Genomic DNA, 26734 nt, shown 5'->3' with positions numbered 1-26734 from the left:
TTCCAGGTGCCCGCCATCAGGCATTCATTCAGGACAAGGATCCATCATCTATCCTGATGGCGGAAGGGCAGAAAAGCCTGATATTTTCCTTACCCTACAGGCAGGGATTAACATTTATTGCTTTTGTGGCATATCCTGAGCAAATATCAACAAGTGAATATTCCTGGAAATACCCCCAAAGTATGAACGATTACAGGGGGAAATTCAGGAATGTCTTAATTACCCTCAGATAATTGCAAGTTTGATATACAAGGACAGTTTTTAAAAATTAATTTCACTGAAGCACAGAATAAATTAAAGGATGTGTGTAGAGTAAGGTAAAAAGTATCAGGCTTTTCTGCCCTCGTGCCATTAGGATAGATGACAGAACCCTGCGGTCCTGAATGCATACCTGATGGCGGGCACCTGGAGTAGGGTGTGGGCATAGGTAGATGGGATTCACCTGGGCTAAGACTGGGCTTTGAAGGGCAGCATCACAGGGACGCCAGGAGAAGCCAAGAGAGCAGAAGCAGGAGGGGAACCACGAAGAGCGGAGAACAAGGCCACCAGAGAACGCTGGATAGCCCAAATAAAGTGAAGACTTGCTGGGGGCTGGGAGGCCTGCCAGCCTCCCAGCCCTCCAGCACCCCTGCCTGCCATGTACCTGGTAAATCCCAATAAAAGCCTGAAAACCCACCGAGGTCTCCAGGACTCTCTCTTCTCCTTTACCCAGTCTGCTGGAATCATAGAACCCGCTCAGTGGCCTTCCTGCAGCTACAATGTGTTTGTTGATCTCAGGCTGGGAGAAGGTAAGAAAACAAAGATTTTCTGCTGGATGGATACTGCTGAGAAAACCAGGACTCTAAGGGGTGAGGACAATGCCACCTGACCCTTCACTGGAAATGTTCCTGAAAGGGGCCCCTCTTGAAAGGACTGAAACCAAGTTCGACTTTATCCGGAGGGAAGGGGACACTGCTGTGGAGCAGGGAAGAAATTCATTCCTGATAATGAGGTGCTGGTCCAGGAACCCACAAGGGGAAAGGAGAAGGCTGAGCTGATGGAGCAATGTGTACAAACCCTGGAGTGGGAAAGAGATGGGTGGGGTGGCTGGAGGGCTGTGAAGGGGGGCAGTATGCGTAAATGAGGTGACAAGGTACCCAATGAGGTCATGCTGTAGGAAGGCATTTCCTCTTCTCCCAGATAGCCTCCTGGCCCCGCCCTCACCTCCTCCAAGTCTCTGCTCCAGCCGCCTTCTTAATTAGACCTACCCTTACCACCCCATTTATATTCTTTTTTTTTTTAAAGATTTATTTATTTATTTATACAAGCACTGGGTACAGTCAGAAGCGCGGGAGGGTGAGAGAATTCACCAGAGCCAGAGAGGGGAGCAGAGCAGGCAGAAGGACCAAAGTACACTGCTGAGGGGAGCAGCGGGCGAGACAGGAGACGTCCACCGCACCATGTGGGACCCTCCAGGGCAGGCAGGGTTCAAACTTGCGCTGCAGGCTGTGGAGAGCTTCACAGTGCAGCACTCAACCACCTGTGCCACCAGGGGAGGCCCCCACCCCATCTAATTTCTAACAGCCCCTCGCTGCAGGTAGCTTTTTACACCTGTCACTTTCTGACATAGTATGCTGCGATATTTATCCATTATGCTTCTTGTCTGTATTCCCTGACCCCTTTCCTTAAATCCTAGGAAGGCAGGACTTTATATCTGTTTTGTTTTCAGCTGTGTCCCCAACATTTAGAATGGGCCTGGCATGCTGATAGGTAATCAATAACTGTTGCATGGAATTAATTCATAGGCACTGTATGTGTAAGAAAGGATGTGACCTTATGTCTTCAATATTTTTGAAAGATAACTCAGGATGCTAAACAAAAGGAATGTTTTAAATCTGAAAGGCACCTTTCTACATTGTTCTATATCAACTCCAGAATCTAAACCCAAGATGTGGTCGGGAATATGTTAAGCTGATTTTTAAACCACCCTGGTAAAGAAAAGCAACATGGGTGTTACATGGGTTCTACAGAGGCTTTCAACACATGGGCAAGAGCCATACAAGGAAAGCCAGTGTGCTATCAAGTCAGGCCAAGCCAGAGGCACACACTGCTTCATACATGCCTGCCAACAAAGCCCAAAATAGCTGGGATCAATTCAACGACAGGTTACAAAGGTGTGTTTGTGTCTTGACTTTCTTTGCTGAGGCTTGCTACTGCCTTGAGGAAGAAACTGTTTACTTTTCACATCAGATTTTTTTTTTTTTTTTGTATTTTTAGGTTTCACTCAAAAGCAAAGCAATTTGTACTGGTTAACTCTTTAAGAAACCAATTGAAAGAAATTGCCTCAGGATGGTGCGCTCAGACTCCATTAAGAGGAAATTTATTGGTTACACAGGCTTAGAAAGCCCACTCCAGGCTGATTCATTCATTTGACAAATATTTATTGAACATTTTCTATGTGCATGGCCTTGGTGGGGAGTTAAAGGCACAGGGATTATGCAGGTTCCTTATAAAGCTCACCTTCTACTTGAGGAAATGACATATGTGCACAAGAAGTTAAATTAAGAATCAACAAAGTAAAATGTGCCCCAAGGCAGCTGGTGAATAAGTGCCAAACAGGTGGTAGAAACCAGGAGTGCTCTAGAATCACTCCCAAATGCAGTGGGAGTAGTTTTCACAACCCCAGACAGTCACACAGTAAAGAAAATGTCGTGAGTTTTTCTAGTCTGAGACGATACATGGAAAGAGCTGACTGTTGTGGGATTATGTCTTTTGTACGTCAGGAGTGATAAAATGTCTTTACGAAAGTAATCATAATTGTGGTTATTGTGGTTTTTAATTCTGGCAGGGTAAAAGACTGGCAATACTATTTTGGACATTATTATTATTTTGAAAAAATGTTACTGATCAAACTAGAAAGTAGTGTTCGTAGGGCAAGCAGTATGGCCAGGAGGAGCTCAATGATCAAGGGGACAAACGGAGCAGGATTCTGATGGTCTGGCTGATGCAGATGGACAGTTTACACTGGGTCCCAGCACATCTCTGTGGAATGGAGTTTAACCAAGCCCTGGGTGGAGATGGTGTGAACAAAGCTGTTGGGTATGGCAGGGACACCTACGTGAGGTCTCCCTTTGTGGAGAGTGTCTTAGCTATTACCGGGAAATGGGAAATAAGTTTGAAGAGTAAAACTGGGGCAGATTATGGAGAACCTAGAAGGTCCAATAAGAAGAGAGACTTTAGAGAAATGGGCAGCTTTTTTTTTTTCAAAGATTTATTCAGCATAGAAGAACTGGGGTGCTGGACAGAGGTGTGGGGGGAGTGCAGGGGATGTGTAAGAGGATTCACCAGAGACCGAGTGGGGAGCAGAACAGGCAGACCTACTGAACTACACTCCCGCGGGGAGCAGCGGGGCAGACAGGAGAGGTCTGCTGCGCCATGTGGGTTAGCTCTCTGGCCCGGGATGGGGGATCGAACTCAGACCTTAGAGGTAGACCTTCCTGGTGGTAATGCTGAGACTTACCCCTAGCCCACCAGGAAGGCAAATGAGCAGCTTTTGAATAAGCACTTGGAAAGTGGAAAAGCAAGGTGGAGGAGTATTATTTTTAAAAGATTGATCTTAATATAAATTATGGACTTTGGATGATAACGATGTGTCACTATGTTGTTTCATTGGGGGTAACAGTCATACCACTAGTGGGGGAAATCTATAGTGAGGGGGTGATGTCTGCGTGGGGGCAGGGGTAAATAGGAACTCTGTAATTCTCACTTGATTTTTCTGTGAACCTAAACCTGCTCTAAAAAAATTAAATTTATTTTAAAAATTAAAAGATTAATCTTTCAATAGAAGCTGAGCACCAACAGGGGTGGGGAAGAGCTTCATTTTCAAGTCTTGAAACTTTATCATTGGGATCTTCTTTAAGTAAAGGAATATAAAGTCACAAGCTGACTTGAAAGGGGTCTGTGTAAGCAAACGAGGTGGGAATTTAGGATTTATTAGCAAAGGATAATTCCACCTGTGGAAGGGAATGACTCTAAAGGCAGAGGCCAGTCAGGAAGCAATTGCAATAGTCCAGCCCAAGAAGAAGCGGGCCCAGAATAAAATCAGGAAAGAACATGGAAAACGGGAGGAATTGGGCATTAACAGGAAGGAAAACCGCTGGCGCTCAGTGATAAGTGTGATCTGAGAGGAGGGAGGAATCCACAGAGGTGACCCTATGTATTGGCCAGCTGGGTGAGAATTGCAGTGCAGTCTAGAAATGGGGAAATCAGAACAGAAAACTGAGGCCTGGGGGGTGGCAGGAAACTGGAGTGAAACTGCCTTGGGTTCATGGCAGCAGCTCTCTGAGGAGGTGAGAGTCGCTCAGTAATACTTTCTAAGTTCCAGGCACTGTGCTAGACCCAGCATCTCCATTACAGCAAGTTGTGTGAATGGATTTCTAAGTTACTTCAGATTCTGAAGAAAGTAGCATCCTCAATAGGATATTTTCAGTCCTGTGACATTTTCAATTCTGTTTTCCTATTGGCCCAAACACATCTTAGCAGAATAGAAAACAATATTATTTGCTCCAAGGATCAGAATAAAGACAGGAAGCAGAGGTTACTAGTTCCCTTTTCCGGGAGTGGCCCTGAGGATGTTTACAGGAAAGATTCCTTTCTGTCTTTTGACATGTGAAGCTTTTAGACTCAAAATAGGATCTCCAGAGTAGTACTCCTCAGGGGACAGAGCAGACACAAATAGGAGATAACCAAAACTTCCCAAGCGTCAAAGCAATTTAGTCAAAAGAGAGGGAGAAAAAAAAAAGCTGGGACAACATGGGGAGAATCTTCCTTCTCATAGGATTACCTCTCAGTCCTTTCACTTCTCTCTTCAGCCTCGCCCTTCTCATTCCCCCTTCTTTCCTAAACATCCTTCCACCTACTAAACAAGAATATTAAATGAAGGTGGGACAGGAAAAACCTGTATAATAAATGTTTTCCCCAAATCATAGGTTATTTTAAAAGATCAGCCATCACTGTTGTTATTATAGTTAGATCAGGCAAAATGATAGTGTTTAGTAAGGACACACCCACTTTAACATGAGCTGGGGTGAGGTTTGGCCTCCCCTAGTGCTCAGTGGGGATGTAGAGTTGGCCTCAAACGCTAGGGTACAAATCCTTGCTTATCACTCCCATGTGGGGTGACTGTGGTCAAGTTATCCAGGTTCTTCATCTGAGAAGTAGAGATAAGAACAACACTACCTCATAGGGTTGTTGTGAGGATTACATGAGGTCACCATGGAAAGTCATTTAGCAGAGTCCTTAGAGAGGCAGAAAGTACAGTGGAGGTCCAGGTTTTGCAGGACCTGCAAATGATGCAAGCTTGAGGCCCTCTTTTTTGTTTTTAAAGATTTTATTTATTCATGCATACAAGAACTGGGGTATAAGCCAGAAGTGTAGGGGTTGAGAGGATTCACCAGAGACAGAGTGGGGAGCAGAATAGGCTGATTGACTGAAATACACTGCTGAGGGGAGCAGCAGATGAGATAGGAGAGATCTGCTGTACCATATGAGTCAGCTCCCTGGCCGGCCAGGGATCAAACTCGGTTCAGTGCTGCAGTGGTTGTGGATATCTACATAGTGCTGCAACTTAACCCCCTGCACCACCAGGGAGGCCCTTAAGGCCCTCATTAATAAAAAGAAGAAAAATTTTACTTATGCAAGTTTTATATGAGCATAGGACTATGTGAACACATTGCTAAGGCATATCACTAAGGAAGATGTGAACATATCAGGGAGTCCCTAGTAATGTCAGAAGTCCTGAAGCTTAGCCTCATCCATTTCTTGGTCAATCCACCTCCAAAGAAATGTTCAAAATAGATGTTAAGCTTTGCTGTTATTTATTTACTTGGAAAATGTGCATGGCGTCCTTACCATGTGCCAGGCCACACGCTCCCACTAGGTGTTGGGGTGTTACACATCTAGAAATTCTATGCCCTAGTTAAAGAGAAGCTTGTTAAATACCAAAGCAAATCAGCATCCTTATCTAAAGAATGTGGTTTGATTTGACAAACTATCCCAAAGCTAATAAATGACTGCAAAGCACTCTGCAGACCTCCTTAGCAGAAACACTGTGTCAGGGAACTAGAGGAACTATTTGTAATCATTTGTTCCCACATTTTTAAAATTTGTGGTAAAATACCACATAACATAAAATTTACTCTTAACCAATTTTAAGCTTGCAGTTCAGTGTGTTAAGTACATTCAGAGTGGTGTGCCACCCTCACCACCCATCTCCAGAATTCTTTTTATCTTGCCTAACTGAAACTTTATACCCATAGACACTCTCTCCATTTCTCCTCCCTGGAGTGCCTAGCAACCACCATTCTACTTTCTGTCTCCATCTACTTGGAGTAGTCAAACATTCTAAGTATATTTGTATTTTAGATCTGTAAGTAATCACTTGTATCATAAGTGAATTCATATAGTGAAATCACAGTATTTGTCTTTGTGAACTGGCTTATTACTTAGCATAATGTCTTCAAGTTTCATGTCGTAGCATGTACTAGCAGTTCCTTCCTTTTTAAGGATGAGTAATATTCCACTTTACTTATCCATTCATCCATCAGTGGACACATGGGTTGATTCCATGTTTTAGCTTTTTTGAAAAAGCTACTGTAAAAGACATGTGTGTGCAAGTGGTCATTATTTTTATGTTTCTTTAGAACATTTGCATCCCTATGATCACTGATTAGAAAGTGCTTGGATTATTACATTCCTTTGCTCACTTATGAATTAAATAAAGCAGTCAAATGCCCACAAACCAGTAATCAAACTTAAGTTCTTTCTTATGGTTGTTAACATATCTTGTTGCCAAGGACAAGGACTATGAATCAGATTAGAACCCTAATCTAGGACTTAGAGGATCTGGGTTCTTAGGAGATCTGGGTGTCAACAATGCAGTGAGTATTAGCTACTTATGAACTATCGAGACAAATCCTTTCGTATTACTGAAACTTTTCCTTACCTGTCTTGTCTGTGATTTAGACTAGCATTTTCTTACTAGGATAATCAACTCAGTCTGTTTCTTGGAAAATCCCCCATTCCCAGGCAAAGTGGTACAGTTGGTCACCCTTCCTTAAGCAAGTACTCAAATCTGACACCAGATTTATTAAAATGTGCTAGATTAAATGACGTGAAACTGCTGACCTCTCCTCCAATTCCCCAGAAAATATCAAAAGGAGAATTCAGCAGCCAAGTCAGACTGGGACAAAATTCCAAATGTGTAATTTTTAACAGACCTTTTAGGGGAGAGTTGATTTCAGATCCTGTTAAGGAGTCATCCCTCACAAATGTTCTAGTTAGGGAGGTTTTTATGTTAACGATTAGACATGAGCTCTTAAAATCTCAGCTGAGAGCTTAAAATATTTCCTACTGTTAATAAACAGCTTGACTTCACATGGAACCAACTGTAAAACAGATAGAATTTTTCCCTCTTCCCAATGCATATGTCTTATATCATGGGGGAAAACCAAAATAAAATTCAGCAATAAGAAACCAAATTAAATTAAGGTGCATTCTGGTCTAATCTCCAAACTAAAAAGAAAGCTCAGCCTGGAAGATGTTGAAACTTCCCTTCTCTTACATAGGAATGTGCTGATGTGCCAGCCTAAAACCCCGAATGAGCCCCCTTAACTGTGGAGGATGATTCAGCCAAATTCCAACTACCATCAGCATACCGGAAGGGCAGGTATGTGAAGTCAATGAGGATTCTGAGGCTCCCCTAACCACTGTATTTCAGTAGATCTGCCTGTTCTGCTCCCAACTCTATTTCTGGGGAATCCTCTCAACCCCCACACCTCTGGCCTACGCCCCAGTTCTTCTATGCAAAAATAAAAAAAAAAATTAAAAAACAACTTCTACAGTGAAATGGAGTCCTGGTTAATTGGGGCCAAAGATGCACTTCAGTTCTTGTTTGTGTATTTTTAGATTGTATATTTTTAGATTATTTGAGAATTCAATCCTAGGTCCATGGGCAGTAAGAGAGCATTATTGATTTGACTGAGAATAGAGCTGAAAAAGCAACCTTGGGCCCACTTGTACAATCTTTTCCCTGCAAGTACATAGACATGAAAGGAAAAGGCAATTCCCGCTATCAATTACTATTTCCTATAGACAATGGTTTAGTAACTTCTCTTAAATGTCTGTCATGATAGAATCTGTGTTTATACGTCAAGTTACATTTTATAAAGTCTTTCCACATGTGCATTCGAACATTATACATTAAGATAACTTGACATTATTATGCTCTTTTGATAAAGCAGAAACATAAGCAGAGAAATTAGGTATCTTGCCCACATATAAAAAACTGCCAAATGGCAGAGCTAGCTGGGCTCCAATCTTGATGTTCTGAATCAAAATCGTGACTTATTAAAATGCAAAGCAAAATACTTGCTTTTTAAATATTCCAGCATTTTTGCTAACCTTTACTCTCATATTATTGATATTATCTAAAGATAATGATTAACAAAAGTTTACAGAGTGTGTTAAAAGAGAAAAATTTCAAAAAATAATGTCAGGTAACATCTACATTTAAAGGACCAGCAAAAGAAGAGAAGCCAATGAAAGGGCCCATATGCTGCTGAGGGAAGACTAGAGGGCCCGTTCAGCTAGATGCTGCCTGCTAAGCTGGGGAAGAAGAGAGGACACTTCATCTATAAGGATAATACAGGCTTTGGTGTTCAGGTAACTATTGATGACCTCAGGGAACACAATTTCACAGAATCATAGTCTTTTTCAATCCAAATATTCACCCACATTCCTGACAAACTGCCTGGATGTTTGCTTCTTGCCCACCCAGGGATACAGGTGAGTGGCTCTCGGAAGCCACCATTACACTTTTAAATAACTGATTCCCTAGTTCATTCTTAAATGTTGAGGGCCCTCAGCCTACCAAGCACTGTTTTGTTAGGCATGAGAGCATTAAACAAATGTTCAAGCTCTCTGCCCTCATAAATGTACCTTCTAATGGGGAGATATACTTTAAACAATAAGAAGGGGATGTCAAGTGGTGAGGAGTGCTATAAAGAAAATTAAGCCTTGAATGATTCTGGGGAAAGAGAGGGACTTGTGCTTCCTATGAGTTAGGGGTGTTATCTGTGATAGGAATCTTTTAGGAAGAGGCCCTAATGAAGTGAAGAAATAACCATATGAATGGATAACCAGGGTAAAGGGCATCTCAGATAGAGAATACAAAGGCCCTGGAGCAAGGAAAGAGAGTGGTGGAGGATTGGAGATGAGATTAGGGAAGGAAATGAGGAGGGAGGAGTATGACACCCTCCTCTGTACTTTCCGTACTTATTTTTGACTTACCATAGCTTTCAAGGCACTGCATCAATTAAGGCCTTGAAAGCCAGGATAAGCTCTTTGTCACCAATATTTTTGTCCAGAACTGGAAAAATTAAGTTGACATTGACTGAGATGGGAAAGTCTAGGAAAGATTCAGATTTAGGGGCAAAGATCAGAAGCTTAAGTTTTGACATATTAGGTTTTTACATACTTTTCACACATCCAGGAGACTGTACTGAGAAAATGGTTGAAATCTTGGGGGCGGGGGGGAAGGGGCGGTAGGGGACAGCCCAAGGTGTTAGCATATAGACAGCAAGTTAAGTCACAGACTTTAAAATGGAGTGTGGGCAGAGTAAGGAGTAAGAATGAGGTCCACAGCATGCCCTGGGCACGATCCCATTCAGAATCCAGCAAGCTGTGGCATCCAGTAAGGATTGAGATGCAGTAGCCACTGAAGTTGAAATACCCAGAGAAAATGTTGCTTTAGAAACTAACGAAGTGAGTGTTTAAAGACTGCGGGCAGGATCAAATATGAACAGTGCTACTATGGCCAACAAAAAGAGGATTTGGGATTTGGCAACATGGAGTCCATTGGTTATCTTGACACTGGAGTGAGGGGAAAGTGGAAAGAAAGCTTGACTGGAGTATGTGCAAGAGAAAATGAGAGAAGAGGAGGTAGAGATAACAAGCACAACAACTTTTCCAAGATATTTTGTCATAATGACAATCAAAGAAATGTTGGGATCAGACCAGCAGTCTGTGGGTCTTAGTAATCTTTGTGAACTTCTTTTTTTTTTTTTTTTTTATAGAGGCATGCTTTATTTATTTATTTATTTGTTTGTTTGTTTTGTTTATACATGCACTGGGTACAGTCAGAAGCGCGGGAGGGTGAGAGAATTCACCAGAGCCAGAGCGGGGAGCAGAGCAGGCAGAAGGACCGAAGTACACTGCTGAGGGGAGCAGCGGGCGGCAGGAGAGGTCTGCGCACCATGTGGGACCCTCCTCCAGTGGCCGGGGAGCAGCCGGGGATCGAACCGGCGCCACAGAGGCTGCGGGCAGCTTCGCAACCCAGTGCTCAACCGCTGCGCCACCGGGGAGGCCCCTTTGTGAACTTCTTAGCTTTCTTCTCCATTTACTTTTTGGCCTGCTTCCCTAGACTCGAGCAATTTTTCCTTCTGGTAATGAATTTTGGTCTTCACCGTTCTCTTCTCCTCCAGGGTGGCTATTACTGCCTCTTACTTTCAGCCAATATCATGAGCCAGTCATCCTAGGTAGGCAAGCTTTCTTGTAGGCATCAGAATCACAACGTTGAGGGTGGCAGGAAATATCACTGACTTTTTCTTGTTACATAGCACTAGGATCACATCAAACACTTCAAGGTGGTACACGACAGCCTGGCTTTGCTTCGTGATTCAGGGCAACGTGCCTCCCATGGGCCACCAAGAGAAAGGTGGGGCCCAGAGGTGACAGGGGCCATAAGATGAATTGGTATTCCTCAGCTTGCAGAGGAAGGCTAGGTATTGCAACTTGTTTCTGTAGAAATTGGGAGAAATGTTGATACCCTCACAGTGCTGGACCACCACCTCCTTGCCCAGAAGCACTTGCTGGGCCACAATGGCCCTCAGGTCACCTAGGAGATGGCCTTGGCCATTGAGCACCACCACTTGCCCCTCCATATCTTCACCAGCAGCCTGGGAAAGAAAGTGGTTTGTATTTTTGGCCAGAAAGTGGTTTGTATTTAAGGAAGAGCTTGGCATACCTAACATTTAAGGAAGAGCTTGGCATACCCAACATTTCATGGGTGATGTTCTTCAAAACCTTCAGTTGCACAATTATTTCTCACCTTTCAAAACTCTTTCCTTCACTCACCCTCCACCAAAGTGCCTATAATTTGTTTTATAGATATATGAACAATTGACTAATTAATTTTAAATATTAATACTAAAAAAAATAATAGCTCTCCTATCACTCTGCAATTTTCCTCTGTCACTTAACAATGAATCATGGACCTGCCCCCTGGTTACTATACACAGATACAATTTATATTCATTGGAGTCATAAATATATGAGAGAGATAAATATGTATGTATATACATATATCACAATGAAGTTATGCCATAATTTAGCTGTTTTCTTTGTGACAGATACTAAATCTGTATTTTCAACTACAAGTGATGCTTCAACAAACACTTTTGTATATCTAGTCCCCCCAAAATACAAATACCCTTTCCTTGACTCATATTTCCCTCTCTGGCTACTACTGTATTCCTGCACAACAAAACTTCTTGGGAAAAAAAAAAATCTATGCATTGTGTATCTGCAGCTGGATAAAGTGTGGACGTGTTTGGAACAGCTGTGGGTGTCAAGGCAGAGAGCTGATAAGCGAGGAGGAGCTCTTTCCAGAGTGGTGGGCACTGAGATCAAAGCCCTGTGCAAATATTTTGATAGGAGACGGCTGTGTTACAGAAAAGCAGGCCCTGAAATTCTTCAGAGGCCCTTTGCTTAATCCAGACTCCACATTTCTCTAATGTCACCCTGGTCAAGTTACTTCTCCGAGCCTCAGTTCCCTCATCTGTCAAAAGGAAGTCATGAAATCTCTCTCATAATTTTGTTGTAACAGTGAACTATTAACAGAATACATACCTGAAAGTGTGAAACAAGTGCTAGGAAGCATTGTTGTACAGTAATGTGCCTCTCTCCAGGAAAAAGAAAGGAGTCAGCCCCAGTTAGAATGGATCCCCCCAAACCAGAGCCTGAGCCAAAGGCTTGCAAGCATGACACCCCTGTTACATTTGCTGATGTGCTCCTGGAGTACAGAACTGGGGGATGGGAGTGAAACAGGAAGGGTAGGGAGGCAAGTATAAGGATGTGCTACAAATTTGGTCAGAACCATGGTGACTGGTGCTTGATCCCAGGAGACCATCTGAGGAGCCTTATGAAATGCAACTCAGAACTGTCTATTCAGGGGATTAAGGGAGAGCATTTGTCCAAAGAGGTCTCCCTTGGGGCATTGTTTCCTCCTGTCTTCAGGTTTACATGCACATGAGGGCCAAGTGGATTCCAGAGGAGAAAGCAAAAGGTAAGAGGTAAGTTGACACAAAGCGAAATCAAGTTGTACCTTTGAAACGTACTCAAAATGGGCTCCTGCAGCAATTACGGGAGTAAGAGGTGGGGTTGGGAAGATTTGAAATGGTGTACAAGATAGGACCTCATATGATAGAAATGAAAATGATGACATAATGTGGTTTATGTACTTATGGCAGGTATAATCTACCATCTACCATCTCTTTGTAGAAAAAGAGGGTAGAGACTGGTGGCTAAGAAGTTCACTGGTGGACTCTTCATAAACCTGGGTCAAAAAGACAACAACTGGATGGCCTATGAAGCTCAAGGAAAATATCAGAGATGGAAATATTAGAGCATGTTGGAAGCTGACTAAATGAATTTATGAACAATGCTACTTAAACCTTTTTGAAAAAAGATTTATTTATTTATGCATATAAGAACTGGGGTACAGGCCAGAGTTATGGGGGGTGAGAGGATTCACCAGAGACAGAGTGGGGAACAAAACAGGCCCATGGACTGAAATACACTGCTGAGGGGAGCAGCGGGCGAGTCAGGAGAGGTCTGCTGTGCCATGTGGGGATAACTTCATAGGTTGCGTCTTAACCCCTTGCGCCACCAGGGAGGTCCTTAAACCTTTTTTTGATATGCAACTCCAGCAGAGTTAAAGTAAGTTGTATGTGTATGAACACACATACAATTGAAGCCAATGTTTCAGAAAACATTGCTTGCTTTTACTATGTGTCATTGGCTCTGATAATTTGTATTTTCTTCTATTTCATTTTTAAGTATAAAACAATGCTAGCATATATGCTAAATGTAATAAATTGAAAATAGGCAGAGCAAGGCGCAATCAAAGCTGAAATTCTTCCTTCCTACCTACCATTTTCTCAAATCCCATTTCCTAGCTCAGAGGAATATTGAGAATGAAAATTAGATAATGCATCCTTTGAAAGCATTCTCTATACATTTCCATGTGTATGTACACACACACACTGTCATTTTTTTGTAAATGTGATCAGACATATTCTATTGTTCTGAAACTTGGCCTTTTCTCTTTTTTTCAAAGGTATATCAGTACATTATCATCCACCTCATTTTAAGAAAAGTGTGTAGCTTTCCATTGTGTGATTATACTGTAATTTTCTGAAAGCATTCCTCTGTTGTAAAGATTGTTTCTAGTATTTTGTTTCTTCAAACAGTGCTACAGTGAACATCTGTGTATATATGTGAATATTTCTGAGGAAGATAATCTTAGAATGAGTAGATATACACATTTTCAAAGCTACTACTGATTTCCTTAAAGCCTAGGTCAGTGCATATGCTGAATGATAGTCAATTTATCCATTGACTATCACTTATATTACTATTATTACTTAAAACCAGGGTTTATTTCTTGGTTTTAAGTCATGCTTTGTACAGCCTCTCCCACTATGAAAAGTATGAGCACTCACCAGTGAACTTCTCAGCCACCAGTCTACCCTCTATTTCTACAAAGAGGTGGTAGATGGTAGATTATGCCTGCCATAAATACTCTCACTTTCATAATTTTATTTTGGATTTAACATAGAACTTTTAAAATTCTATCCATTTTTTTTAATTGGTGAAAAGTGGAGATAGAACTTATTTTTCCAAATGGATAGTCAATTTTTTCAACATAATTTGTTAAATATTCTGTCCTTTCCCAATGTTTTAAAATGCTACTTTTATCTTACATTCTTATATGTGGTCTCTGGTCAGTGCCTTTTGTGCATTGTATATTCTAACAGTGATTCTACATGATTTAATCAAGGCAGTTTGTTTGATAACTGATAGGATAGCATTACCTCTGTTGTTTAGTTTTTCTTATTTACTCAATTATTCTTGTGCATTTACTTTTGTAGACAACCTTTATAATCATTTTATGTTATATTATAAATCCTACTAGAGTTTTGGTCATGATTTGCTTATATTTTCTATGTGAAATGTTATCCCAAGTCATCAATTTAGAATAAGGTATGGAGGAGATTAGATGTTTGAGGAGAGTGAAGGTAAAATCAGTTGTTACAGAAAATAGGAGAAATAGCTTATCAGATTGTCCTGCAGATGAGGAGACTACCAAGAATGTAAAATAGCATCTATCTGCAGTTTGGGTGATTTTCTTCATCAATGTTGACCTCAGAACCGAGTACACATTATGGGACTAAGCCACACCTAATTAGAGGAAGAGAGAAATGCAGACATCTTTATTCCTCTGCTCACTTTTCTATAAAGATAGAATAGAAATAGTAGTATTTCCTAGTCACCAAATAAGAATATATGTAAATAAGCAAAGGAGGTGTAACTTTTTTTGTTTTTGTTTTACTGTTGCTTTAAACATCTTCATAAAATGAAAATGTTAAGGTGTGGATAAGAAAGCTAATTTGCAACTTAGTATTGCATAAGTAATTATATGCATGAGTGTGTGTGTGTGTAGTCTATATCATATTATATTTGAGATACTTCCCTTGTGACTGAAGAGCACTTTTGGTATAAGCCCCTATTTTTTGAGTGTGTATATTTTTCCCTAACTTTTTCTTTGGTACTAAGCTTTCTCAAATGTGTTCCCAGGGGGATCTAGAAATGTTGGTACATATCCACTTGGCAGCTTAGGGATTTGTTAGAGTGTGGGAAAATTCTGAGGTTGTTTTCAGGTTACAGCATCTGAATATTTCTTTGCAGGTCCAAAGAACAGTTTACTTTTAAAACTGTAAAGACACATTAGTCTTGATCATCACTGAGTGGAGAAATTACTGCCATCTTTGAAGAAATATAATTGAAAATAAAATCCTGAGTTAGAAAATGAAAGACATAAAATCCAGACGAAATATAATGATCTACTGTTTCAAATTGCTTATTGGTTTTCTGGATGTTCTTTACTTAAATCAGCAAAGGTAAAGAGTTATTAAGAAAGCAGTCATAAGGGATATGACCACACATCTCATAAACCAATATTTTTACATTTACCCTCTCTGTGAACCCAGGCTTTTAGCTTTTTTGTTCCACCCTGGGGAAATAACTCAGAATCTCTCCCCTGGGGCTTCCCAGACTCTTGGGATACTCCCCATTCCCCTCATAACTCTCTCAGCTTGACTGCCTTGTGGGTGGGGAGAGACCCAAGGAAGCTGTAAAATTCCCAATGACACCCTGGGCTCAAATACTGCAAAGAAGAGCAAATGAAGTTGTGTAAGCAGTTAGGGAATGACCTTGTCCAAAGACATTTAGTGAGTGTTCTTATAGCTCCCATCAACTTTTAGAACGTTCTCCATAATGCTTTCCACTATGGCAAGTTGAACTCATGTAATTTTAAGTGAATTGTACCAATCTAGACTCTCACTGAACCAAAATGTGGTCAGATGGGGTGACCACATTTTTCAAGAGTTGCAATCTCACTTTCAACTGCTCAATGCATCATTTGTATAATCAACCACAACTTACTCCCTGAACTTTATGAGAAGACAGTGATAATGAATAAGAAGCATCAATGAATGCATAGCACTTAACCACAAACAATAAAATTCACATCTCAGATTCTGACTCCTTTTGACACCCAGTGTCTCTAGCTAGTCAAAAATCCAGTGAATTTTACCTAAAATATTTATTTCTTACCTCCCTGCCCTCTTGTCCATTAGACTGTCAATGCTTCAAGCCTTCATCATCTCTCATCTTGTCCATTATAAGTCTGTGAACTAGACTCTCCCACCTTTTGAAAATATGCATCTACTCATAATGCTTTTCTCCTTAACATTTTCTGTGCCTTATCTGCCCAAATGGTTGAGCTGAATTTCTTGGAGTTCTGGTCCCTATTTGTTTCCTGTATGATCTGTTGTTCACTCACTGGCTCTCTGTTCTCCTACCCCATGGAACTGCTGACTTTCAGTGCTGGTCTCTTTGCCCTGGGAAAAATTTCAAAATATTTAAAGAACAGGGACTGACCACTCAGAATGAACCCCACGACCACTCAGGGCTACTGCATTAGGTCAATCTGCTGAATATCAGCTCTGGTTGCTCTTTCTAGCACCTTGACCTTGATTGTCCTTCTGAGAAACTGCTCTTTCTTTTAATCTTTTTTTTAAATTAAACTTTATATATATATATTTTTTCATTTGTACAGTATTTTATTTCTCCACTCAGGTGTAGTCCACATAAATCTCCCACCACTACATCACCAAGGTCCCTTGTGCTCTTCCTCCCCTCTTTTGATCCTTCCCCTATTCCCTCCCTTTCTGTATGCCTTAGATCTATAGTTGCCTGTAAATTCTGTCTCTCTCTTTTTTTATCCTTTGTTCGGCGTCCCTATATTCCTCCTGTAAGTGAAACCATCGATATTTTTCTTTTTCCTTCTGACTTATTTCACTGAGCATAATCCCGTCCAGCTCCATCCATGTTGCTGGGAATGGCATGAGTTTATCTTTTTTGATTCCTGAGTAGTATTCCATTGTGTATATATATTAAATCTTCTTTATCCAGTCATGTTTTGGGGCATATCGGTTGTTTCCCTATCTTAGCTATTGTTAGTAGTGCTGCAATAAACATCAGAATGCAGGTTTCCTTTTGAATTAATGTTTTTGTGTCCTTTGGGTAGATTCCTAGGACTGGAATTGATGGGTCATGTGGTAGCTCCATTTTTAGTAATTTGAGGATCCTCCACACAGCTTTCCATGGTGGTTGGACCACTTTGCATTCCCAAAAGCAGTATAATAAGGTTCTAAGGAACTTCTCTTTATGTGATCCACAGAGGACTAATTTTTTTTAAGATTTATTTTATTTATACAAGAACCGGGGTACAGGCCAGATGTGCAGGAGGGTGAGAGGATTCACCAGATACAGAGCAGCCAACACAACAGGGAGAAGGACCGAAACACATTGCTGAGGGGAGCAGCGGGAGAGACAGGAGAGGTCTGCTGCCATGTGGTTTGCTCCGAGGCCGGCGGGGATCGAACTGGCACTGCATAGGCTGCTGACAGCTTCACAGCACTGCGCTCAAAAGCCTGCACCACCAGGGAGGCTCAGAGGAATAATTTTTAAGCAGGGGCTGGAGGTAAGGGGCAGTGTCATTTAGAAAGGCTTATGGACTTGAAGACCCCCCATGATGACCATTTCCAGTACCTATCTTGACACTGAAGTATTTACACAGTAGACACTGTTTGTAGAACCTGAAGTGACCTTTTATATTTTTTGAGATATGCTCAAAAAACCATTCTTCATCTCGGTTGCTTTTTATTTTTTTTATTTATTTAAAGATTTATTTTTTTATTTATACAAGCACTGGGTACAGTCAGAAGCGCAAGAGGGTGAGAGAATTCACCAGAGCCAGCGTGGGGAGCAGAGCAGGCAGAAGGACCGAAGCACACTGCTGAGGGTAGCAGAGGACGGCAGGAGAGGTCTGCGTGCCATGCAGGACCCGTCTCCGGTGGCCGGGAAGCAGCCAGGGATCGAACCGGCGCCGCAGAGGCTTCAGGCAGCTTTGCAACCCAGTGCACAACTGCTGTGCCACCAGGGATCCCCTCTGGTTGCTTTTTAAATAGTTTTCTCCTGCTTCTGTTTCTGAAAATTTAATCAGAAGGCGACATCTCCCTCTTACACAGACACACCAGCAGATCAATTTTTTGTTTTTGTTTTTCTTTTATTTTAAGCAGTCTCAATCTTTTATTTCCTTGTTGACCGGGAAACATTATGTCCAGAGCTGACATAAAAGTACAAGTTCCAGTATTTTCTCTAACAAGAAAGAAAATAATACATGCTTTTTCTCAATTCAAATAATGGTTGGTAACTAGTCATCATTAATCATATTTCCTGCATCAGCCTCATTAAGAAATTGTTATCAAGTCACTGCTCAATGCAAAGCACTAAACTGGCATTGCAGGAAATTTAAGGAAGTAACTAATACAATCCCTGCTGTCCAGGAACTGATAATCGGTCTGCTATGGTGGTAAGATATAAACAACTGAAGTAATAACTTTTACTTAAGCCCTATATTATGTGCTACTATCACATATACTGTCTTTCTGTTAAGTGAGGTTTTCTGGAGGAGTTGTTCTTGAGCTGAGCATTGAAAGGAACTTCAACATTGTCCCAGCAGGACAACCAGTGTATGTGACAGTTAAAGATAACACAAGGTGGGGTAGAGCAGGGCCTTGACCTTGAGATGGTTCTAGAGAAGTAATTGGTGTCAGACTGCAAAGAGTATTGTGTCAGAAAAACAAAATTGGACTTTAGACCAACAGTAGATCCTTGATGGTTTTGTGAAACAGGAACTTGATATAAAGCAGGATTAAAAATGCTTATCAGGGAAGCAGCCTTTCTGCCCACCTGTGCTTATGCAGGTCTCTCTTTTAGCAAACCTGTCCATTTCAGGGGCAGCTCTTTCTGCCTTCTTGAGTCTGTGCAAGTGTCCTTAATTCTTCTCTCCCCTTTTTTGTAATAAACCTGCCCTTTTGGAGATATATATATATATAAAGCTTATCAGGCAGTAGTAGCTAGCGAGTGTGTGCTACTAGGAAACAAGCATTGTGGGAAATATCAAGGACTCAGGAATCAGGGTTTGAGCCTGGCTCTGGCTCTTTCTAGTTGGGTGGGCTTGAACCAGTTACTGATCATTAAGTCTCCACCTAATGAGCTATGAAAATAGAGATAATGTCTTATTCTAAGGGTTATTATGAGAATAATAGTTCACATTTATGCCTGTTTTCTCATTTAATCCTAACATCACTGTTCTATTGTGGTATGCATAAATACAAAATATTTGTATAAATATACATTATACACAACTGTATACTTAAAAATTTTAGCCATTTTTAAGTATACAGTTCAGTGGTATATATACATTGTTGTACATCCATTACCACCATCCATCCATCCATTTTCCAAATCTTTTTATTTAATCTTCCTGAAGCAAAACTCCAAATCCATTAAAAAATAGCTGTTCCCACATCCCAGTTCCTGGCAACTGCCTTTTCTACTTTCTGTCTCTATGTAGTTTACTACTCCAGGTCCCTCAAATAAGTGAACCATACAATAATTATTTTTTGTGTTTACTTTATTTCACTTAAAACAAAAACAAAATCCTCAAATTTTACCCATGCTGTAGCTTGTGCCAGAATTTCCTTCCTTTTTAAAGCTGAATAATATTCCACTGGATGTCTTCCATCTCTTTTTGCCATAAAAATTGGGGTTTAGAGAGGTAAACTTGTACAAAATAACATATAACTCATAAGTAAATGAGGTAGAATGTGAACAGGAGTAATCTGACTCCATAACACACTCTCCTTTCCCCTGCAGGCCTACTGTGCACCTGACACAGGATGAATGGCAGGGTGACTAAAGCAGGAAGACATTCTGTTCTTGATTATCTAACACCATGTCCTCAGCTCATCCTGGTAATATAATCCTTCTTTTCCTTAAGAAACTCTTTCTGTAAGCTTGGTGACCACACCTGAGGGAAGAAATCCTATACTGTCAAAATATTAACAAGGATGTAAAACAATGATAATTCATTCAAAAAAAAAATCAAGGAACCCCTCCTCACATAAGGGCCATATAAGAGTCTGGCCCAGATCAGGCCAATTAGAAAAACTTGCCTCCTGTCTCCCTCCACCCCCCAACTGGGACGGAGGCAGGAGTGATTTCATCCTTATATCACAGGTGCATCGGCATCCTCTCTGGTCCTGTGAGATGCTAGGATAGCAATGCTCCTAGTAGTCCTTCCTAAGCTAGCAGAGAAGTGGCAAGAGAAGTAGAGTCCTGAGCAATCATCTGACCCCCAGATTTAGACATGTCTAAAGCCCACTGCCCCCTCAAATTCCCCAACACCTGATCCAGTACATTCCTGATTTGGGCTTTTAAGATAATAAGAGTTGAATTTCTGGAACTTGTGAGAGAATGAAACCTAACTAATTCACTAGACCAAATGGCCTGCATGGGAATGAAGAAAGAAGAAATGAACAAGAAGTTGTATGGTTACGAGAAAGCAGAAAAGTCAAGAGTTCTCCTGAGGTGTGGATACCTGTTGACCGAGAATGATTCTATTACTGAAAAGGTGGAAAATATTTCTAACTGGGGTACTGTCAGAAGAAAAAGTTACTGGTACTTCTAGGAGTTTCGAGAGCTAGCTAGCTTCCAGAGGTTAAATCCATAACACTACTCTGTCTGCTAACTACCTCATCTACTTTCAGAATCTTGAACTCATGAAGTGTGCAAGCTCTGATTGGAATAGGGTTTTTGGGCTCGAACTTTCATCCTCAGTAAGCTAATATTTCTCCTTCCAATATTGTCCATTCACTAATCTGATCATTTGTTCATGTGACACATATTTGCTAAGTACTTACTAGATGTCAGCATTTGTGCCAGTTGCTGAGGTTATAGGATGAGAAAATAGACATGGTCCCTTTGCTTTAAGGAACGTGTGGCCCAGTGGAGAAAACAGAAAGACTAGCTTATCACACAAATTAATATCATGAGAAATCGTGTTAAGTGCTATGTAGAAAATTTTGTAAGAGGTATATTGGGGGAATATGATCAAGGTGGAGGAAAGTGAAGGGATTAAGGAATAGCTTTTATGGGGAAATAACATTTAAGCTAAGGCCAGGTTGGGGTAAGAGGTTGGCACTGAAATGAAAAAAGCAGAGATGGAAACCAGCAGAGTTGGTTTCTTCTCCACAGAGAAGAAACAGTGATTCACCCTTCAGGAATGTGAGGCAGGAAGGTTTGAAATGGGTTACTTTGAAGTGGAACCACACAGGGCCCTTCCGAGCAGGGAACTGGCAAATAAATTAGGCATTGTGGGGACCCCCTCCGCCTGTTGCCAAGTCACCTCTCAATGACTGCTCATTCATTCATTCATTTATTTTCTCATTCAAGAAGTATTTATGGACTATCCACAGGTGGAGGGCATTATGCCAAATGACATGAATTCAGGAACAGGAAGATAAACTCCAGTTTAGTTCTCTGCAGGAGGACAGAACAGGCAAACCCTCCCTCAAGCAACTCTGAGACACCTACATCTTTCCTTTTGAGAATCCATCAGACATATACACGTGTGTATGTTTCCGAGGCCTTCTTCCTGAGACACTCACCTCTAGCAGACTTGGACACTTTTCCCCCACTCCTAGATGTTAATCTTTTCAGCAGAAGCAAAGCCCTTTTACCCACATAAAGCTAAGAAAGAGATCACAGCAAGCAACATGGCAGATCGACACCAAACCCGGTGCGGCTGCCCAGTCCCTCCAGATAAACATAAGGAAAGGTCATCCAAACACAGGAAGACAGCCATCCCCTTCCCTTTCCTCTTACCCCCTCCCCTTCCTCCCCCGGGCTCCTTTCTCCCCAGAGGGTGGACCCAGCCTTTCCCAAAGTTTATTCTCAGAGCTCCAGGCTCCCACAGTGGAACGTGCTGCGGACATGGGAATACAACAGCTTGGCCAACAGGGAAAACCAAAAATATAAACGGAGGGATTTAATAGATTCCTCTCTCTCTTCCAAAGTTGTGGCAGGAATGTGTGCAATTACTGCTTTTACTGTTCTCGATATATCAGCTTTTCCTGGGAGGAGGCCTAAAGTCATCTGTCAGCAAACACTGCGCAAAAGAAAAAGTGAAGCTCTTTCTTGGGATCCCAGTGCTATTGACTTCATCCACTAAACACATGCTTTCAATGCTAGGAAACAAGTCCAGAAAGCCTTGTCTCATACATTGGCAATGAATTTAACAAGCAAACAAAGAACATTAAAAGTGCAGGAAATCATTTATAAGGCTACATTTTTTTTAAAAAAACACACTATTGGAATTTTATAAATAACCAGGAACCCCGAACCATAAATAGGAAGTCATTAATCTTTTACTGACATATTCTGATCAAAACAGTGGTAAAAACATAAACTTTGGTTTTTATTCTCTAGTGAAGAGAAAAAAGGTTAATAGCACAACTCAGTGAGTCTAAACTAGCATTTGTGATGAAATGTTCAGTACTAATTTGAAAACAGACAGTGTTTGAAAGCAAAGCATAATGGTGACCTTTCTCATTAGCTGTTGCTCAAACAAAGATATGTTCCAGTAATATCCGATGCTTCCTTCCTGCCAGGGCCTCCACCCAGCACAATTTAAAACACTTGTGTTACATCCAAACCAGAGCGAGGATGTGTGTGGTTGAGTTTCAGCAGCACTGTGTTTATAGTTTATTATGACTTTCTATGTTTTTTCATGTTTTGTTTTGCTCATTTTGTTTTCATCAATGAATGGCCATGAGTTGGGTTTGCAAAATTAAATATGTAAAACTACATATAAGAACTCATTGTGTATTTACCTACTTTTTTTACTACACCTATTTTTTGTGGCTAATAACATACTAAGTCGTTAACCGTAAGGACAGAAATGTATTTCATTGCTTTCTGGTAAATGTTTTTATGAATACATTTCAATATGTTAAAAACAAAAACAGTTTAAGAACTGTGTCTAAACTGTTTCATGTAAAATGCTATAAACAGACACAAATCAGAGGAAAGAATATGAGAAAGAAACAGAAAGAGATAGAATGAGAGATTGCTTTAATTAAGTAATCCTCCTGCTCTTCATAGCTGAAGCTATGGGGAGCAGCAGGCGACATAGGAGTTGGGTAATACAACTCGAAAAAGTTCAAAGTCAAATTAATTTTTCCAGAGGACAAAAAATAATGAAGACTTTTTCTACTGATCAAAGATGTTCAATCCTTATAGAAATGACCACCTATAATTGATATAAGCTATTTTTTCCTACAATGGGCATAATTTTATAATAGAAAAAAATGAATACATGTTATTTTATTTTATTTTCCGAGTCAAACTGAATCCAGCTTTATTAAAGATACTTTTCATAAAAAGTCATTGTATTTCAGGCAGGACTTGGGTAGACAATTATTTATTTATTTTTATTTTTTGTATAGAAGACCTGGAGTGTAGGCTAGAGGTTGGGGGGGCACGGGTGAGAGGATTCACCAGAGAGTGGGGAGCATTACAGGTGGATCTACTGAAATACACTGCTGAGGGGAGCAGCAGGCAAGACAGGAAAGGTCTGCAGCCATATGTGGGTTAGCTCCCTGGCCCGGAATCGAACACAGGTGGCAGTGGTGACAGCGTGAGTCCCAACCTCCAGGCCACCAGGGGTGTCCTACACAGACAATCATTAACGGTCTATAACAACTTTCAAGCTCCCCCCTTCAAAATCAGAAAACCACTTGAAAGCTCAGGGAAGTCTTCATTTGATGGTCTGACCAGGGAAAGTTTTGAGTCAGGATTAACATTTTACACTTAGCATGTTGTTTAACAACCTTTCAGAAGCTGATACTGACTTTCAGGAAATGAAAATGGCAGACTTATCCTAAAGATCCACAATCTAAAAAAGGAACGAATGCTCTTTTGAGGATGCCGTCTCAGTGGTGATACTGGAAAGTCCAGATTGCCTGACAAACTGATAACCACCTTTTTGGAGTCAGGTCTCAACAGGTCTCTCTGGGTTTAAGGTAGTCAAGTCAATGTTAGAGGCAGGGAGAGAAGAAATAAAAATAGATTTCAGGTTTTTTTTTTTTAAAGATTTTATTTATTTATGCATACAAGAGCTGGGGTACAGGCCAGAGGTGTGGGAGGTGAGAGGATTCACTAGAGACAGAGTGAGGAATAGAATAGATGGATTGACTGAAATACACTGCTGAGGAGAGCAGCAGACGAGTCAGGAGAGGTCTGCTGCGCCATGTGGATAGCTCCCTGGCTGGCCAGGGATTGAACTCATGCTGCAGAGGTTGCAGACTGCTTCATAGTGCAGTGCTTAACCCCTTGTGCCATCAGGGAGGCCCAGATTGCAGCCCCCCCCCACCCGGCATCAAGACTCCTGTGCCAAGGTGGCTACTGTGAGTCAACCTGAATGAATCGCTCCTCCTGGGAACCAAGAGGAAGTCTCTCAAAAGCAGAAGGGAAAGGTTTTTTTTCCCCCATAGCAATCCACCTTCGGAGACATTCTATTAGTAACATATGCCCTTCCCAGAAAAACAACAATGAAGAGTTGTGTGCTAACAACATTGCTTAAAAAAAAGAAAACAAAATTTTGCATTTTTATAAACCTTGTAGGAAAATAGTATTTCAGGCTGTACCCTCAGCACAAGTACACAGTTATCAAAAGTGCACACACTTCACCAGGAAGCACCAGGCTTTCTGGTCTGTTTGGCATCTCTATTTTCGGCAAGGTTGTTCCTCTCCTTGCCAGCAGTTGGTTTCCCCTTTGGGTACTTTCTTTTCTTCCTTTTTTTTTTTTTAAATATTTCTCCTTCTGACATTTTTTAAAATTTATTTATATTTTACATCTTTGTTCATTTTTAAACAATATTTGCTCCCCCCCCCACTCAGTTGTGGTCCCCATAGAGTTTCCTTCACCAATGCACCCGTGCACCATCACCTCAGTCCCCTGTGCTCCTCCCTCCCTCCCTCCCTCTGATCTCTCTCCCTCCTCCTCCCCTGCAGGATGTCTCTGGTTTATAATTGTCTGTTTGTTTTTGTTTTGTTGTGTTGTGTTTTGTATGGTTTCACTTGTAGGAGGAATATAGGGAAACCAAATAAGACATCAGGGAAAAAAAATAATAACAACTCTTTGGGTACTTTCCTTCTTTGCAGGGGCTTTTTCTAGGCCTGGGTTCTGGCTTTGGAGGAGCAGATTTAGCGGACAACCTAGGTTGTGGATCTTATCTGTGGTTCATCCTTCACCATGCTTTTATCTCCTTCAGCACCCCTTCAGCTCTTCTCTCCGGCATGCTGGTGGCAGGACAAAGGCGCTGGACTGGGGTGTGCAGTGGTGAGCCGGCTTTGGTTGGCCAGGGTGGCTTTCACCTCTTCATCTTCACTCTGCGTGTTATTTTAAATTTTGCCTCTTTATACTTATGCAATAGTAAGCATCTAAAGTATATGTACATGATTTTAAAAGAGCTGTACGCTAATAAACCCCATGGAAGTCTATTTAGGGTGATACAAAGCCACAATCTACCATCACAAGAAGTATTTGGAGTTTCTGGGGCCTCTTGGGTGGCCTAGTAGTTAAGTCTCAGCACTATCACCACTACAGCCTGCTCCTCTTAGCATTGTGTTTCAGTAAATCCACCTGTTCTGCTCCCTACTCTGTCTCTGGTGAATCCTCTCATCATCCTCCCCCTCACAACACATACACCTCTGGCCTACAGTCCAGATCTTCTATGCTAGAGTTAAAAACAAACAAAAAATCAAAAACAAGATAGCTCATCTAGACAAGGGGTTTTATTGATTCATGTAACTGATGTTTGGAGGTAGGGCTGGCCCAGCCTGACTTGATCCAGAGGTCTGACATTTGGGCTCCATGACCTCCTCCTGTTACATTCTCTCAGCCCTGCCCTTTTCTTTGTGTGCTTGAATACTCAAACTAGCTCCTCTCACAGCTGCAGCAACTCCAAACCTCCCAGCCAGAGGTGGGTCTAGCGGAAGAGTCCTTGTGTCTTTGCATCCTTAATATAAGCTCCAAAGCCTGACTGAACAAGCTATGTCACCAGTCCACCACTGTTATTTGGAGCTGAAAAGGAGCAGAATAATGCAACCTCTAAAACTGTCAATGCAAGCAAGTTCTTTTCCTCAAGTTGTCATCTTTCTAGTTTGTTCAGCTAAGCCTTACTGGGGCTCCCAGTCTTCCATGAGCTCCTCTGCTTTCTCCATGTGCCTTAGTCCCCTCCTGCCTTCACATTCCTCCCTTTGCAACTCAGAAATATGGCTCAACATTTCAAAAACTCCCTTGCCTCCATCTGGCAAAAATTCAATCCATGGACCTAACTATCCACTTTCTCTAAACCTCTTTGTGAGCAGTTAAACAACACTAGAGTAAATCATAGACAGGACAGATTGATTTTACTCTGTTTGTGATCTGGTCTTCAATATGGTTTAGCAAGCCTGCTACATCTCTGTGGTTGGGTTTCTTATGTTTCCCAATGATAACATCAAACCTTTTATCACTCTCAGCTCTCACCCCATTCCACCTCAATAAATGACTTCTGCTTTATAGACTAAACGAAACCATAAAACTAACTGCTAATATAACCCACCCACTATTAAGTGTCTCTTCTCTTAATAAAGGAGTTATCTTCCCTGTTGAGGTCCTATTCATCTGAGATTTGGATCTCATCTCCTCCCACCTTGTCTGAAGTCTGCACTATCAGTTTACTCTTCCCAAGCCTGTATCTCTAAACTTACTAGACTAGATAACTGCAGGCTTCTCCAGAGTCACTTTTTTTAAAAAAGATTTATTTGTATTTTATACATACAAGAGCTGGGGTACAGACCAGAGGTGTGGGGGGTGAGAGGATTCACCTGAGACAGA

At 41.3% G+C, this 26734-nt stretch overlaps 1 protein-coding gene and 1 pseudogene across 3 annotated transcripts in view; one reads left to right on the top strand and one right to left on the bottom strand.

Annotated features, from left to right (window-relative positions):
• Window positions 1–26734, top strand: part of EXTL2 (exostosin like glycosyltransferase 2) — a 140264-nt gene that overhangs the window by 103731 nt on the left and 9799 nt on the right. The window lies entirely within an intron of this gene.
• LOC119236890 (60S ribosomal protein L13a-like) lies at window positions 10048–10979 on the bottom strand (annotated as a pseudogene).

This window comes from Talpa occidentalis, unplaced genomic scaffold, assembly GCF_014898055.3.
Source record: "Talpa occidentalis isolate TD23 unplaced genomic scaffold, MPIMG_talOcc4v2.1 talOcc4.9, whole genome shotgun sequence".
NCBI classification, from domain to species: domain Eukaryota; kingdom Metazoa; phylum Chordata; class Mammalia; order Eulipotyphla; family Talpidae; genus Talpa; species Talpa occidentalis.
Note: the sequence above shows the minus strand (reverse complement) of the source record. Positions and strands in the feature narration are given on the sequence as shown.